At 35.3% G+C, this 17,476-nt stretch overlaps 1 protein-coding gene and 1 non-coding gene across 2 annotated transcripts in view; one reads left to right on the forward strand and one right to left on the reverse strand.

The window, feature by feature from the left end:
• LOC133523380 (uncharacterized) overlaps positions 1–17,476 on the forward strand; it is a 189,563-nt gene that overhangs the window by 88,575 nt on the left and 83,512 nt on the right. The window lies entirely within an intron of this gene.
• Trnad-auc (transfer RNA aspartic acid (anticodon AUC)) lies at positions 10,092–10,164 on the reverse strand. Its single transcript has one exon. It is a non-coding gene; the product is annotated as a tRNA-Asp (tRNA).

Genomic DNA, 17,476 nt, shown 5'->3' on the forward strand with positions numbered 1-17,476 from the left:
TTTCCTTAACAAATAACAAGGGAAAAGAGAACAACAATATATCTTATAACGTTACCAAGAGAAGGCTTAACTGTTGCTCTTAGTGAGGATAACATTTTCAATTTGGATTCCATGATATTTGAAATCTCCAATGCAACGTACTACACTGCAGTCAGCGGAGTAGCTATACCTCTCTTAAGCTGACTAAAGAAAAATAATTGAAGAAATATGTTTTTACCCTTTTTTATTACTTAAATGTTACATTTTTACATAAATTAATGTGATATACTTCCAAAAAATGTCGACAAACATTTAACGTGATAGCTACTCCATATAAAAATTAACTGTCATAGTGTGGTCCCTATAACATGATAGGATGACCTTATCATATGATGGTTCATTCGACGCGAGAGTTATAAGCGGGCGAGAAAACAATCTGCGTGTGTAAATCGTTTATACGACTGTATACTCCTTGACAATCAAATTCTGGCCCACTCTACTACTTCTGATGTCGCCTGTATTGTAGTGAACGATATTTTTCTTTTCCAACGGCGACAGGTAAATGAGAAGTGACAGATGCGCCAGGGGAGCGCTGAATGCGAACCACGTTGCTAAATATTCAATAATGTAGTACTGTCCCAGGTAAAAGTGTACCTACATGTCAGAGATGCCAAGTAGATAAAATCCTAAGTAGAAAAACCTCGTCACATCCAGGAACGCTCTACATTGTATTATGTGAGGTAGTGAGGTACTTGGATCTAGAAAGATAGAACATGTTTTGGACATGACAAGAGTGTAAGTTACGGGATCACGGGAGTTTAATACTTGGGATTACTAATTTGCCGTTAGAAACTTTCCAAAATTACGAAATCTACATAATATAAAATGGTAACATTTCGAAAATGAAATTTTCCTGTGAAATTTTCTTGAAGATTCTCGCCCTAAAGCCCTTCATTCTCGATAGATCCTGTCTACAGATGTGAAATGTTTTTCTTTTTAAATCAAAATTTTTCTGTTGACAGTTAAAACTAGATGTATTGAGAAAATACTTAATATCATTAAATTAAATCCATTAAATTATACTAGTGTATTAAAAATAAATAAAACCGGATCCCTTTGTTTGACACAATTATTCAATCAATCAATCAATCAAATCATTTATTCCGCATAAAATGTGGTACATAAGTTATTTACATTAGAAAGTCATAATGTAATGATAGTCATATTATCATTAGTCATAACTCTGAAACCGTTAACTTTTCAGGAATTTCCTCAGGTTATCCTATAGATAGGTTAGGTTAGGTTAGGTTTGTTTTATGGCAATTCTGAAAAGTTACGCGTTTCTGAGAAAAACCAAATTATGGCTAACGAAAATGCGGACAAACAATACATTATGACTTAAAACTTTATGGGAAACAATAGAGACCCAAATAAAACATAGACCACTCATGCTAGTCATCATAGTAGTCATGCGCGATAAGTGCTAGAATATTTTGTAATGCTTAGTGGGTCATAAATACCTACGCTTGCAGAAACATTAAAGTTTTTTGTTCCTGAATATGAACTTGTAATAAATGTTGTATGTAATTTTCAGAGGCCATATCTCCCTCATCCATTGTACTTTTTAAGTACCTATTTTGACAAAAGCTGCTCTTTGATTTCCAATACCTAAGTGTAAGTTTGGTATTTTATAAGGTTCGTGTCGTTTTTTTATACGTGGAAGATTCCTGACAAACCATTTCCCTGATGTGCCATATTTACAGCGAGAATCATTTCAAGGACCGAGCGATGTGGGCGTCGTCACGAATGTCGAAGGGAGCAAATCTACTCACGTTGGGGCTTTGTACGAATGTACGTGCGCTTCATTGTAATCGGAACACTGTTAAGTGTCAATGTCATTGTACGAATGTTTTTAACCGACTGCCCTAGAAAGTTATATTTTTGTTTATATACCGTAAAATGTGCGTACTTTAATCCCCACTGGGTAATTGTACTTCAAAAGTTTTATTTTATTTTATGGGCGTTAGATTATAACCTCATTTAGCTACCTTAATATAATATATACCAAGCCTATGCGCAAATGCTGAAAAAGTTCAATGAGATGCTTGTTAAAAAAATACTGTTACTTTCGTTTAACTTATTTATTTTGTATCGCAGCTACGTCTCTGTTCGATATACATAGAACATTAGAGAAATATCAGCTCTTAAGATTTTTAGTTTGTAGATCGACTTTTAATTTTAATTTATTGCACATTATATTACTTCAGAAAAACTCCTTAGCATTCTCCTGAATTTGATCCTCGGCAAGAACACGTCGTGATTCTTTGGACCGCAGTAATGAAATTCAGTTCTCGTTGTATAATATACGAGTAATAGTCGCCTATTAGTATAATACAAATAAGTAAAAACACAAGTCTCACTCTATTAATTCTGAATGCCACGCTATAATAATATCTGCAATACCGAATAAGTCAACAGAGCGCAATAAAAGCTGTATGAAACGCAATATCGGCTGGATCACGTCTCGTTCGGTTTTTGCAGGTCCAGGCTTCATCATATTAATTTTTACTGTACGCTTTGCTATGCGGAATGGCTAGGGGTCCTTGAGCGGGTCTCTAATGTCAAGGTTAATTTGGTACTAAGCTAACATTAGGAATTGTTGTGACATTATTATTTTATACATAGTATTTCATTTCATTTCATTTATTCAACATTAAAAGTCATGTGCATTACAGAAGATGTTAGTTGGATGTAGTCAGTACATGACACCCGGATAGGGCGCATAATGTTAGTACTTATGAGGTACCTAATTACCTACTTATATACTATAGTACTTAAATTATATTTGTACTATAGTAGTATATATCAAGAAAACTAAGGATAAATTTAGCTTAATTCTAATATAGTATAATCTTTGTTTTTCTATTTAATCTTATTCTAATAGTGCCACAATGGAATACCTAAGTTTGAGTTTTACGTCTAAATACTTTTACTTTATCGCGCCCTGGCATTGCTGCCAATGTTTTAAATCATTTTATATTAGAAAATACACATAATGCATATAATTAGTTTTGCTCTGATATCACAAATGAGGCGTAAAGTCACAGATCTCACGATTTAGTTTTCAATTACCAAGAATAAATGGGATTTTCGAACTATGTTACCTGTTACAAAATTGGCTTTAGGATATTTAGCAAAATCTATTTCCTTATTACTTAAGTTCAGTTTTTTTTTTTCTTAATGAGTTCGGCTATTTATTTTTGTCAGTGTACACAAGACATTAAGATGGATTATTTTCTCGTATTTCTTAGCATCATTTGACTAAGTTTAATTTGTTTATCTGTTTTGCTTGAGTTGCTAAAACCGGTTAAAATTTGGAAAGTCGTTGTAGCATTGCCGACTGACATGCAATTAAGATGAACATGCAATGATGCAACTTTATAAATGTCTGCAGACGTGAATCTTCAACGTGACAGCAGAGAAGTTTTTATGATGCTTTAAGGCTTTAAGCTTCACCTTTTTTCGAAGCGCTTTGTTGTTTTTTTGAACCCTCATAACTTGGCTTTGGATTATAACAGATAAACAAAATTCTCGGGATATGATGTCAATAGTAGACTTATTAATCTTGAAAGTTTTCAATTGCATAGCTCTTATGCTTCATGTCTAATAAATCCCGATTTCGTCACTGAGTTACTCACTCACTGATGATCATCAAAACTCTTAGGGTACTTCCTGAAGTCCTGGGAAGCTGAAATTTAATATGTAAGATAGTATTAGTACACAAATAACAAAAAAAGAGGAACGCAAGGAACGCACTGATATCAATATCAAACATAACAGTTGTTAAACAAAATGTTTCTCATGGTTCGGATCATTGACAATTTGTAGTTTTTTTCACATATTAGAATAATACTAGTGGATCTTAGCTGTACATCTCGCGAACCCCCACGAATCCGCCATTTTGAAAAAAAAAAACCGAAAACTGAATCGACATAAAATATGTAATAATAAACCTGTTCACAAAATTTCACAAGACATGCGACCTGTAGAGGAGAACATCCGGACATACGAAAGCACTTTTGGCGCAAGCAGAAACGGAGATTTACGAGGATGTGGTAATTTAAAAGTTTGACATCATGAAGATGTTTCTAAATCGTCTACCTACATGAAGGAGCTGATATTGAAACATCATGAATGTGAACTGTAAACTACAGGCGACATATCCAATTACCAATAAAGGAGACAAAGGGTGACAAATCGTTACAATTTGCATTGTTGTACAATGTACAGTCAGCATCAAAAGTTAGTGGTCAGACTACGCGTCAAAGGTAGTCTGTAATAACGTAACAAAAAGAGATACCTTCATCTCTATATAACTATGTAGAAGCATACGAGTATATTACTATGACAGATAATTTTGTTTGCGAACTGTAGAGATATATCCCTTCTCTATCCCTTTGTACAAATGATGTGTGTTTTTTCCTGTTAAATGTTTCCTTTTGTACATTAAAGTGTTTTACTACTACTACTATATCCCTATTTGGAAAATATTCCAAGGTGGCAGATACTTTTGTCTCGTTGTTTCGTCCGCTACTATTGGTGCAGTACTTTTGGGGCCAAGGTTTTAATTAATCTAAACACGTTACAACTTTGTTTAACAGCGACTGCAGCGTTTTCATGCTGTCCGATCCGATATCGGATGTAGGGCCCTGTTGAGACTGTTGAAGAAAGGCTGCTGCTACGGTGCTCTATGGCAGGAGTCGGCAAACCACAGCTCGCGAGCCGCATGCGGCTATTTGGAGCTCTCTAAGTCACCCATAAAATTAACCCTTGAGAGGTCTTACACTAATGAAAACCACAATCGGGCCTTTATAAGCTTTCCAAAACTGCTGATTCCTACTGCATTTGGCACTTCTCAAAATTTACACAAAATGCCCTAGGGGTACTTGTTTGCTTAGCAATTCTCGCTGCTAACTATACATCGTAGGCCGAATAATCGAATCAACAGCTAAACAACCTGCTACAAACTGCCTTTTGCTTTACATTCAGACTTACTTCGTAGGCGTCTATTAACATTAACCTTCACCTAGATGTTTCGGTCGTCAACAGCACGAATGACAACTTGGTCAAAAAGTCTTATGTTATAACAGCACTGGCCATTGGCCTTATATCGTTGCAATAAGGTTTACAACTAGTATAGCCACCAAGTGGATGCCGCAAGTTAAGCGCGGACTTGGCAGGCCCAGACGGAGATGACGGGACGACTTAGACACCTTCATCAGGAACTGGCCAGAAATAGTACAACAACGGGAGCTGCGGAGATCACTGGGAGAGGCCTTTGCCCGGCAGTGGGACACTATAACGGGCTGACTATTAAGGTTTACAACTGATCAGGGCGCCTACACAAGAGACAATCGTACCTCAAACGAAAATTAAAAATATAACAAGATGACAGATGCTACGAAAAGTTACGTGACTATTTCCATACATTATATACTCGTAACTTTCGATTGGCGTTTTCTATAGAGGATTCTTATCTTACAATTAGTCAGGTACCTCTGTCAAAGATGGTTCAGCTTCCAACACCAGACCGTCGAGCATGAGTTGCGTTCTCCCACACGAGTCCATACTTGAAGTCGCGCAAGATGTATGGAGTCGCGCGTAACAAAAACGGTCAGAAAACATAACATAAGACGTAATAGGCAATAATGTCTTTTGTTGCGGAAAACACTGGTTTGTTACCGGTCCGACTAGGCTTTCAATGCCATGGTTAGTGGAAAAATAAAGGTCACATTGACATAAATGGTTATTTATTGCTATGGTTTGTAATTTTAGTTTGTCCGTCCTTTTTAGATGAGTTACGTAGTCATAATGCGATAAATAATGAAAAAAAAAAATTAAAAAAACCATGCAACTGTTGGCACAAAGACCTTAAAACGAACATAAAATAGCATTTAATGGCAAATCTTACGTGACATCAATTTCACACCTATGTGATTTACAATAGGTTACTAGCTCAGTTAGTTGATATAATGTTTAATGTACTGTACCAAATTGAAGAGCAAATTACATTTTAATATTGTCACCTTAATAATCCTAATATTCAACACAATCATGGGACTAGTTCGATTTAATAATTTGACAGGACATCGATTCGGCTACTTTTAAATCCCCGCAGGCAAAAGATCATTACGAATATAAAATATTCAATTAAAATAATCGGACCGTAAAGTAAAAAAAAACAATGGAGGCCGTGATACCGGCGCAGTGACACGGTCATTCAGCAATTTGAATGGTATTAATATCGGACGTACCTTGTTAACAGTGCCCTTGCGGTCTATTACTGGTCAGCCTACTATAATGCCCCATCACGCATAAAGGTACCATTCGGATTTAGACTACAACTGCATTACTGTTGCGGCATTAAATACTGCTGCGGTGTTGAGGCGGGCGCTGTCGCATTCAATTTTGTACACGTTCGTAGCCGCATTTCTATAAGAAACGAACATTGAGTTTCTGTGAGGTGATAGATGCTAGGCCCTCGAGTGTACCGTAACGTTTGTTATTCGTGTGGGCAATTTAATGTCATAGTACCGAATTGTTCTATGTTGTTATGTGTAGTGTTAGTTTGGCTTACTGTAATGTCATGTAAACGTATTAATAAATAAATAAATTTCTGCAGCCTTTAGAACGTTCCATCCGTCACTCATTTTATCAAGGAAATTGACAGTAGTCGCTGCAGTGATGCCGCAACAGTGATGCAGCTGCAGTTGCCACCCGAATGTTACCTTTACTGTTGGCGTATTGCTGCGACGTTGACGCTTTCACTGTCACTCACTCGTAATTATATATAATTCTTCTAATTAATTAGCGTGTTGAAGAGAATTGTCAGGTACATAAACAAAAGCGAAATAATTAGCAGTTGAAAAGTGACAGGAGTGACAAATATTAGCCACTATTGTCACCCAATAAATAAAAGATATTGTGGGGAAGGCCTCGCTTATTGCTTATTATCGCAGCCAGTGAGCTATGACAGTACTCTCATCCAGATAACGTACATATTGAATAATAAAGTACTTTCGAATTACCGCTCTGCAGAACAAAGACAAAAATGTTTATGAATTTCCCTGGGAAATATTTTATCTATTTTTGTTTGAGGTCTTGAGGAGGATTCTGATTTACCAATTTGTTATGGATATCGGCCTGTCAGTTATTCGCGATTGTTAGCTTTTGCGAAAAACTAATTTACTCTCATAGGATATATTAACCACAAAAATCATTAAATTTGAGCTCTTGAAGATCCTACCAAAGATAACAGATAAATAATAATTATACCTTTTTTTATATTTACTACGTCGGTTGCTAACAAGCATACGGCCCGCCTGGTGGTAAGCAGTCTCCGTAGCCTATGGATCCACTCCGCACCCTCGTTAAGCTCTGGCAACCTTACTCACCACTAGAAACACAACACTATGAGTAGGGTCTAGTGTTATTTGGCTGCGGTTTTCTGTAAGGTGGAGGTACTTCCCCAGGTGATACAAAGACATCCGCTGTGCTGTCATGCTGTGCCCTACGCCCTATCACACAAAGCGAGATGACATTCAAAATGCCCATACCTCTCTTTTGGACGTAATTTAAGAACATACCCGGGTCCAAACTTAATATAAATATACCAAAATTTTAAAATTTAAAACATTCTCTACTCTATGCGTCAGTTGTATAAAATAATTATGATACGTTATTCGGATCAAAATTTTGTGTACTATAAAATTAGAATTCAAAATGATTTCGGTATTATCAATCATAAAAATAGAACTTTCTACCGTCAGCGGTCAGCGTCATATCACCAAATATACGCTACTATGTTATTTTCAAGTCATAAATAAAACTATCGTATACAATTAATTCGTTAAATATTCACCTGTAAGGCTGTAAGTGACGCGTTGTGCAAAAAATAAAATGAATGGTCCATCAAAACACTTTTTGCGTGAGTGCCATGCCCTTGGGCACTCATGCCTCCATATTTAGATGTGTTTGAATCACATGTGTTAATAATTACTAACCGAGTTGTTCATATATTATATATTTACTGTACAGCTGTATATTTAGCAGTTATTTAATTACCTATATATTTAAACATTTTAGTTATTCTTTTCTGTATTTTGAATGTTGTTGCTGTGGTATTTGATTTTCTCGCTTCGCTCGCTTTCACGGTAATTTTCGGCTTTCGGTATAAAGATTAAATATTAAGATTTAATAACTTTTGTTCTCTTAGGCAACCTTAACCTAAAGGTTGTCTGGAAGAGATCGCTCTGTAGCGATAAGGCCGCTTGTTGTTTACCTTAATCTTAATGTATTATATGTAATCCATGTTCATTTATTCTGAGGTTGTGCAATGAAGAGGATTTGTATCGTATTTTAAAATGTTAGTGTAGTAAATCTCAGACTTGGTAAGTTCAATATGTTTTTATAAAAATTATATAATCGTAAATACATGATTTGATCATTAAATACACGATGGCACGCTTATACATTTGTTCTATGTAGTATATAGATTATTAATGTTTAATGCATTTACATCTAATCCTCTAAATCGCTTTCGATCAATAGTGTTGCTTTCGGCAACTTACAGAATAAGAAAAACTTTATTATATTTGATATTCAATAACACCTCATCCTCCTTATACCTCCGCGAAATATAATGGTAATCCGTAACGGCATTCTGTGACAGGTAGGTGGGCTTAACTAATTACATAGACAATCCTTATTTTTAGGGTTCCCTTCATATTTTCTAGGTATTTTTCTAGGCATTACTTTGTGTTAAGTTTTCTATCTTTCAAATTAAAATCCTCATGTATTATAAATACTTTGAAAACTAAAACGAAACTGTTTATGCTTTAGGAATTCAGGATGCTCTAATAAAACAATAATACTTAATTATCAACTGTCATGACTTATTATAGTAATATAGATCGTGTCATTCACGACGACGCGTGCCGTGACTCGTACTGTCGTGTTATTAAAGGTTAGATTTGACAAATCTGCGCGTCATCGTGGATGACACGAACTATATTAAGCTAATTTTTCGGGTTAACTCACGTATTTTTAGTCACTCGCGAGACATGTTTCGAAGAGCCTAGGTCTCCACTTTCAAGCACATATCAAACAATAGTGCATGTGAGCAGCGGTCACGATAGTGATAATAGACCTCGCTTCTCCGAAACATGTCGCGCGAGTGACTAAAAATTCGTGAGTATAAACGTTAAATTAGCTGCATGAATACGTTAGAACAACTATTACAAACGCATGTAAAAGTAGAGACATCATCAGTAAAATAAAAATGATTAATAAGTTATAATTCAATAGTTTTTTACCGGTGTAAACTCTGCTCCCAGTAAAAACCTTAAAAATACTTTACAGTACATATGGGGCTACTTTATAGCACTAGTGCGAGAAGTAGCATATTATGTTACTGTGTCGAACATTTAAAGGGCCATATGTACTGTAAAACGTTGTACGATACATGTGCGAATAGGTAATTCGCAACTCGTGTCGATTTAAAACACTCCCTTCGGTCGTGTTTTAATTTATCGCCACTCGTTTCGAATTTCCTATTTTTCGCACTTGTATCGTAATGTACTATTTTCCAACGAGTTAAATTCATTTACATATTTTTCCGCGTCGTTTGCAGAATCGTTTAAAAAGCGATGTTTGTTAATTTATTTATCTTGCTCAATGAACGCTGCTCGGCCTGAAACCATCTCGTGGCAATCATGACATTCATGACGCTTTGAACTGAAAGAAATTAAGGTTAAAAATGTAATATTTTATTACCACACATAAAAACTGATATTAAAACACATGCGTAATAGATGAAAATTGAAAAGTGAAAATAACAAAACAATATTCAATCTAAACATTTAGTCTGTCAAGCTATTTCCGTCAGTAGAAAAAAGCGCCATATTTAAAAAATGTAGGCCCGTAGGCTAGCTAGTTCTACTGATCAAGTTATTTGACAGACAGACAGATAGACTATATTAATTTTTAACAAGCAGAAACGTCTGCGAACGATGCTATTAAGCTTAGAATAAATTTAAAAGTGGAAAAATTACTGTCTTGGGTGAGACTTGAACTCACGGCCTCTGGATCGATAGTCCAGTGCTCTGCCATCTGAGCCACCAAGACAGTAATTTTTCCACTTTTAAATTTATTCTAAGCTAGACAGACTATATTTTTACTATATAGAGATTATTTATTAGACTGATAGCATAACTTTTATAAAGAACTGATATTAATTAGCGTTATAAAGTGACCCAACATCCACAAAAATAACAGATCAAATCTACCACCCGTTTCTAGATAGATACAAATGTACGGTTAAACACATGCATAAAGCTTTAAAGAAACATTCTTACGCTCAAAAGTCGAGATAAAGGTCATAAATATATATAATCTATAAGCTCTTGATTATCTTTATTTAGACTCTAAATTTTAGAGTGTGAAAAACTCACCCTAAATTAATTATATAATGCCATAATCACAGCGTGACGATTAGTTCATATATAAACTTCACTGTATATGTATAGGATCTTGTTGGGTCAAAAATGTTCAGGATTACGAGCATATTTCCTGTAGATAGACATTTTAAAAGTTAACAATTGGGTAAAATTTTCAAGGCTTTCATTATACAACTTTTAAGAATAAAAATTACGCTTTATTTTATGATCTAAAGAGGAATAAAAGGTTTTCACCCTGTTATTCAGTCCCATAAAACATTTATTTAACGGAACCCTACTTATCACACTTTCCTTTTCTATCGCCCTAATCCATTGTAGCGTGGCATTATTATGTGGCAGAAAAACGTGTGAGCCGCCAGCAACTTGGATTCCCCATTATTGCCAACAATGCTATTCCCATATCTTCAGCGTAACCAGTATTCGTTAGAACTTGAAATTGATAACAGCAGTTATGCCAATTTAGCAACAAATTGTTGCTAGAGACCGACTATGCCAAGTACTGCTGCTCCTATATTTTTTTTGTTAGCCTATGTCCTACTGCTGGGCAAAGGCCTACCCTCGTTTTCTCCACTAGACCTTGTCATTGGCATTTTCCCACCATTTCGTATATAATGCGTCCAAGTCGTCTAGCCATCTCCTTTTCAGTCTGCCTGCACCCCGTCCTGCACCGTCTATGGTGTTCCGTGGGTCCCACTCAGCTGCTCATAATATGGTAAGTATATTATGTGACGTTTTAAACTAAAAGGTACTTATTGTCGGTATTCAATGAGGTTATTTCAAATTGAAGCTTTGTGGAATTAGCGTCTTATTAAGTCGGTGCAAACTGTCAGTTTCCTTTAGACATGTTTTTGAAACCTAATTTGCCAGGGTGGCAATTTTTAGGTCTAGCACCTAAAAATTGCCACATCTTTAAAAGTTGCCAAATTAGCACCTAAGTTACTGTTTTGGTGACAAGGTAAAGAAGCCCTACTTACGTTGGTGACGAAAGCTCGCCTATGTTTGACAAGATAGCAATGCAACGCCATCTAATGCTTGTATGAAGAATTAAGATGGATCACATTTGATATAGCTGAAAGAAAACTGCGATTTATATTATAATGTGTAATATGGTTTATTAAAGCTAAGTCATGATAATTTTGTGAGAAGCGAGTACAATATAGTGCGGTATTTTTATTCGATTTTATAATTAGAGGAAACTATGTACCTAAGCCTTTAAACATTTAGCTATATCTAATCTAATAGTTCTAATAGTTCCAAACTAGTGACGAAATAGTAATTATCAACACGATTATACACAACCCTAAAAAAGAATGGTTAGGTAACTATTTACTTTAGGTACTCATATTTGGAGTTACAGTCTAAAAGAGTTAGTAAGTTATTTTTAAAATCCATTTTTTTTAATACAATTTTTTTTGTACTTAAATTTATAAAGTGTAAAATGTATTTTCTCATATGACTTTTTATACTTTTACTAGCCTATTATGGTGTCCCACTGCTGGGCAAAGGCCTCTCCCCTAGACTTCCCCGGATTTAGTGCCTCTTCCGGCCAGTTATTGAGAAAGATGTCTTCGCCCTTCTTTTGGAATCCACTTGGTAGCTACACTAGCCTTTGTCTGGATGCATGCGGCAAACTTGACCGGCCCTGTCCCATTTGACCCTAGCAGTCTTCCGCCAACGTCTGCAATGCGGTTTCTTGCGCACAGCGAGGTGTTCTGGATACGATCGGTCCTCTTCTACATGATCTCATACGACTAATTGTATTTTGTTCTATAAAGTTTTTTTTAGTTGAAACTTTATTCTCAGTTTATAAAAATAAATTTATACCTCAATATTTCCACTTCTGCTTACTTACTTATTTATTTAAAGCTATATTAAATTGTTAACAGAGATGTGAAAAATAGTTTATAAAAAGTATTTAAATACAAAATACAAATACTTCCTTGATATACTATTTCAAATGCAAAATACAAAATAGTTTTCAAATTTGTATTTAAAATACTAAATACAAAATAGGTATTTTCAAAATGCTTTTTTAAAATACAAATACTTTGCGATAAAAGGTACTCTTAAATAGTGAATACCTAGTCTGAATTAAAAAGTTAGTATTGCTCTGAATTTACAGGTTGGAAAGGCTTTCTTTATTCTTTAAAAATAGTGTGTATATCAGTCCTCTAGAGTGCAAATTTTGTGTCTCCTCATGTTTACCGGTTGAATGGACTTTTAAGTGATGGTTTTTAACGGACAATTATTAAAAGCATTAATTTAGATTTGTAATGTTTTACAGCTAGTATATATCTCTCGTTGGTTGGTGAAAACGTCTCGTTTGTGTTTCACCAGGGCAGAAAAGTTTGTTTACCTCTCGTGCCTTGAAACCCTTGCAACGCTTAAGATTCCACATTTTTAATCTCTCGCTACGCTTGTGGTCATTTGCGGCGTTACTAAACAGACTCACCAGTTCCATGTTAAAATAATAAATAAATAAATAAATATTATAGGACATTATTACACAAATTGACTAAGTCCCACAGTAATAAGCTCATTAAGGCTTGTGTTGTGGGTACTAGACAATGATATATATAAATATTTATAAATACTTAAATACATATACATAAGGTCGATATTTAAACGATAGATACAAAAACAGCTTCGACAGGAAAACATAAATAAGTATGTAATAATAGTATTAAGCAAGCGCGGATCAGTCCGCGCGATCTCGCCAACTATTACATAAACCCTAGAGGTTTTCAATAGTGGCTTATTGAGTTAAACCCTGTTTCAAAAAATTCATATTGAATAAATAAACAAAAATAAAAAACAGAAAACACCCATGACTTAGGAACAAATATCTGTGTTCATCGCACAATTAAATGCCCTTACCAGGATTTGAACCCGGGACCATCGGCTTCATAGGCAGGGTCACTACCCACTAGGCCAGACCGGTCGCCATAAAAGAATGAGAGAGTTGCAAGGATTGTAACGTCAGAAGAGATTGTAACTCCTACTTACTTTAACTAATAAAAAGTATTTTGTATTTTGAAAATAGAAAATAGGTCCCAAAAACTATTTGAAATAAAATACAAAATAGTTTTCTTTAAAAGGTATTTAAATACAAAATACAAAATAGGTATTTTGCATTTTGTATTTGCATTTTAAATACAAGTATTTCAAATAAGTCACATCTCTGATTGTTAATTTCAATTAACATCCGCTATGTAAATCGATTACCCGCTCGGAATCGAATTAGAATCGGAACAAATCGAAAACGATTCTCGCGCGCAGTAATAATCACCATAATGTTTAATTAGGGCGGACATTTATTTCCATGTAATTTAATTAATTTGGGATTGTTTTGCCGCCAGTTAATGTGCAGTTTGTAGCACGTTCGGAGTTTGTTTGTGTTCAGATTTGGTTCTAATTAAGTTTGTGTATTTACTGGTGATTTTCTAATCGTTTTGTACCGGTTGGTTACAAGAAGTCTTATTATAAATAAAATAATACAAGAAGTAACGCGGAAGACGTTAGAAATTATTCTTAAGACTGTAATAATATCTATGTAAAATAAATCATATTCCCCTTGAACCATTATTTTGAACACATCACGCTGTCTACAAAGCATGATCGAGAAAGGCTGATTATCTTGGGTCAAATGGATAGCAAGCGTGCACAAGGAGGAGCACCCACGAGATGGTCTGATGTTGTGAAGAGGGTGGTTGGCGGCAACATGCAGTTGATGCAGTGCGTGTCCCATATGGCTTATGACCGCACAATATGGAGACGGAGCATACATGGTCGCAATCCTCAGCAATGAGGGACCGAAGAAGAAGATTATTTTGATATCAATTATATAAAACATACAACATAGATAGAATTCAGTAATTTAGTTACATATATGCAAAAGAAAAATGGAAAAGTGTATCCAAAAATGTGAGCCTTGTACAAAAGCCTAGAAAGAATTAATAAATAATTCACTAAAAAGCTTCTTAGTCGTTTTAAAGGTAGTTTCTGTAGAGTATAGGGCAACCAAATCCCATGTTCTTTTACCTTTTTATGTAAAAAACAATGTTTAATATTTTATTCTCCCACTTCTTAAATTACTATGCAAATTCACCATGTATCATGCAACTATTATTTTTCTGGAACCCTTAAGCGATGCAATTTTATGTAATCATTTTGTTAGAATTTTGATATTTCTCAATAGGACGAACTTGCTTACCCCTCCTAAATTTAATTTCTCCAACATTTATAGGTGTACAGGGGCAACGATTGAGTATGGCCGTAAATGACAATTTACATTCGTTTTGTTTAACCGTTTATCTGTATCCTCGGCTACGCTAAAATTGCTAGGTTATTTATTATTTAGTGTTTGTGTAGTGTAAATTTTTAGTAGGGGTCGGCGTGAAGATTGTGATTGATGGATTTATCACGCCGTCGCAATCGGGTCTCATGGTATGATTTTATAAATATTGATTCAAAAATACATTTGACGACCGGTCTGGCCTAGTGGGTAGTGACCCTGTCTACGAAGCTGATCGTCCCGGGTTCAAATCCTGGTAAGGGCATGTATTCGTGTGATGAGCATGGATATTTGTTCCTGAGTCATGGGTGTTTTCTATGTATTAAAGTATTTATTAATATTTATATATATCGTTGTCTAAGTACCCTCAACACAAGCCTTATTGAGCTTACTGTGGGACTTAGTCAATTTGTGTAATTAAGTCCTATAATATTTATTTATTATTTATTTTATTATTTATTATTTGTAAATTATACTCGAATCACATCATTCATTCTATAAAAGGTAAATTGTTATTAATTTATTTTTGTTATATTTATTTTTATTTGTTTTGTTACAGGTATGGACACTGGTCGTTTACGAACAGAAGAGGAAAAGCTTAATAAAAATATGCTCTGGTATCAACTGGTACAAGTAACCTAGGAACAAGTTCAGTGAAATTACTTCCTAGACTAAACGTTTCAACATACCTTACTAAAGTACTAAGTAGCTTACTGTCAACTCCTGTAAATTAGTAAACGTCGACTAAACACTTATAATTGACAAGGAACATTATAGCCCTACGCCGCAAAATGACACATTTCTTGTACAAAGTCGCGATATAAATACGGTGTCTAGACTTAATCCAGTTTACTCACCGCCGGCGCCGGCGCCCGCGCCGATACACACTTCCGTTGCATTGTCTAATTAGTCACTTATCACCAGCCTATAAATACGTTCTACTGCTGCGGCGACAGCACGGTCCCATTTTTATCACCATGCCTGTCACGTTCTAACAGGGTAAATGCGAAAGTGACAGGCGATAAACAAAGCAACCATGCTGCCACCGCAGGACACAGGACATTATACAGTTACTGGCATAGATGTACTTGCATAGGTGCCCCATTAACAAAAACCTTGCTTCTCAAGATCTTAACAAAGAAATAGTGGTTTTTGTGGGTATCTATTACACGTTATTTTTGATAGAAGATGCGCGAATGTCATCAGTAAATGTGGACGTCAGTTACCAATCCGATCAAAAATAAGTACAGTCAGCATCAAAAGTAGCGGACGAAACAACGCGCCAAAAGTGTCTGATATTCCGGATAAACTTTCTAAATGGAGATAAATCTTTAAAATTAACGTTCAAAAGCATATCTTTTACAGTCTAAATTGTTCTACATATAGAACTACCATTTTTTGTTAAGCTGTTACAGAATGGTAGATACTTTTGAAGCGTTGTTTGATCCGCTACTTTTGGTGCTGACTATACAGCAAAACTTTAACTTTTTGCATAATAAAATATGCCAGCTTCACAGTTACATCTCATAAAAACACCTCATGCACCAAGTACAAGCCACAGAGTCATGACATCACGTACTTAATTGTTTTAAATCTGTTTGTAAAAACTGCGCTTAGGTGTGTAAGGTATGTACATGAGGCTGGTTGAAAAACTATAATTTAGTGATGTTTTAGCATATTATTATCCCGTCAACGTTAAAGTGAAAACGAATTATCTTTCCGCTATCCTTCTTTCGGACGTGTGTCTTATAAAAATAATATTATAATGTAAAAACTCTTGTGGTACTTTTACTTTCAAATTAACTTCGGGAGTTAATTTCAGAATACAAACATATGCAATCGTCTAAAACACGTTTATACATAAACATATACGTCGTTATATTTCACATAATATTGAGGTTTAAGTTACACGTACAGACTTGAAAATTAAAATTAATTCAGATTTATGTAGATACAGCTAAATCAATTCACGGGTGCTAATATGCTGCATGGCCTGAACGAATTACCAAATCGAGGTAGTTGCTAATTGGCACGCAACACCTGCTATTACGGGAACCACTAAATTATATTTCACCTTGGACTAGATACAGTATAGCTGAGTGGCGATCTCACGTTAAACCGAGATATTAGCGTGCTGAGGAATAACTGTCGCAAGATCGGTTCCTACTTAATTAAGGGAGGAATTAATGTATTAGGAATGAATGTGGAGGGCTGTAAGACTTGTTAGGGAAAAGGAAAACCAAGGATAAAGTGTATGGAGTGCGTGAAAGCAGGTGAATTGTACAAGTACAAGCATTCTTGTATTGGTGGAATCCCGCCTTTAAATCCCTCTAATTTAGAGGTGCGTGCTCGTGCTAATTTACAATTTAAATAGATAATCATGATGCCGTCGTTATATCATTACACAGATGGCTAAGATTAGTTCACAAAACCGATTAGAAAATATGACATTCATCATACGTCTGCGAATAAATTAAAACGTGTATGTAAACTCTCCAACCCGAATAGGGCTCGCGTAGGGACTTTAGCTCAAGTCCTCTCTCGTGTGTGAGGAGGCCTGTGCCCAGCAGTGGCACGTATATACTGATTTTTTATTTTTCTTCTTATCGCGCCCCTTAAGCATCAATATAATGCAAGCGGGATGCAGGCATTAAAATGAGATTAGATTCATATAAAGTCAATGTTA

The sequence above is a fragment of the Cydia pomonella genome, chromosome 12 (assembly GCF_033807575.1).
Source record: "Cydia pomonella isolate Wapato2018A chromosome 12, ilCydPomo1, whole genome shotgun sequence".
Taxonomy (NCBI): Eukaryota; Metazoa; Arthropoda; class Insecta; order Lepidoptera; family Tortricidae; genus Cydia; species Cydia pomonella.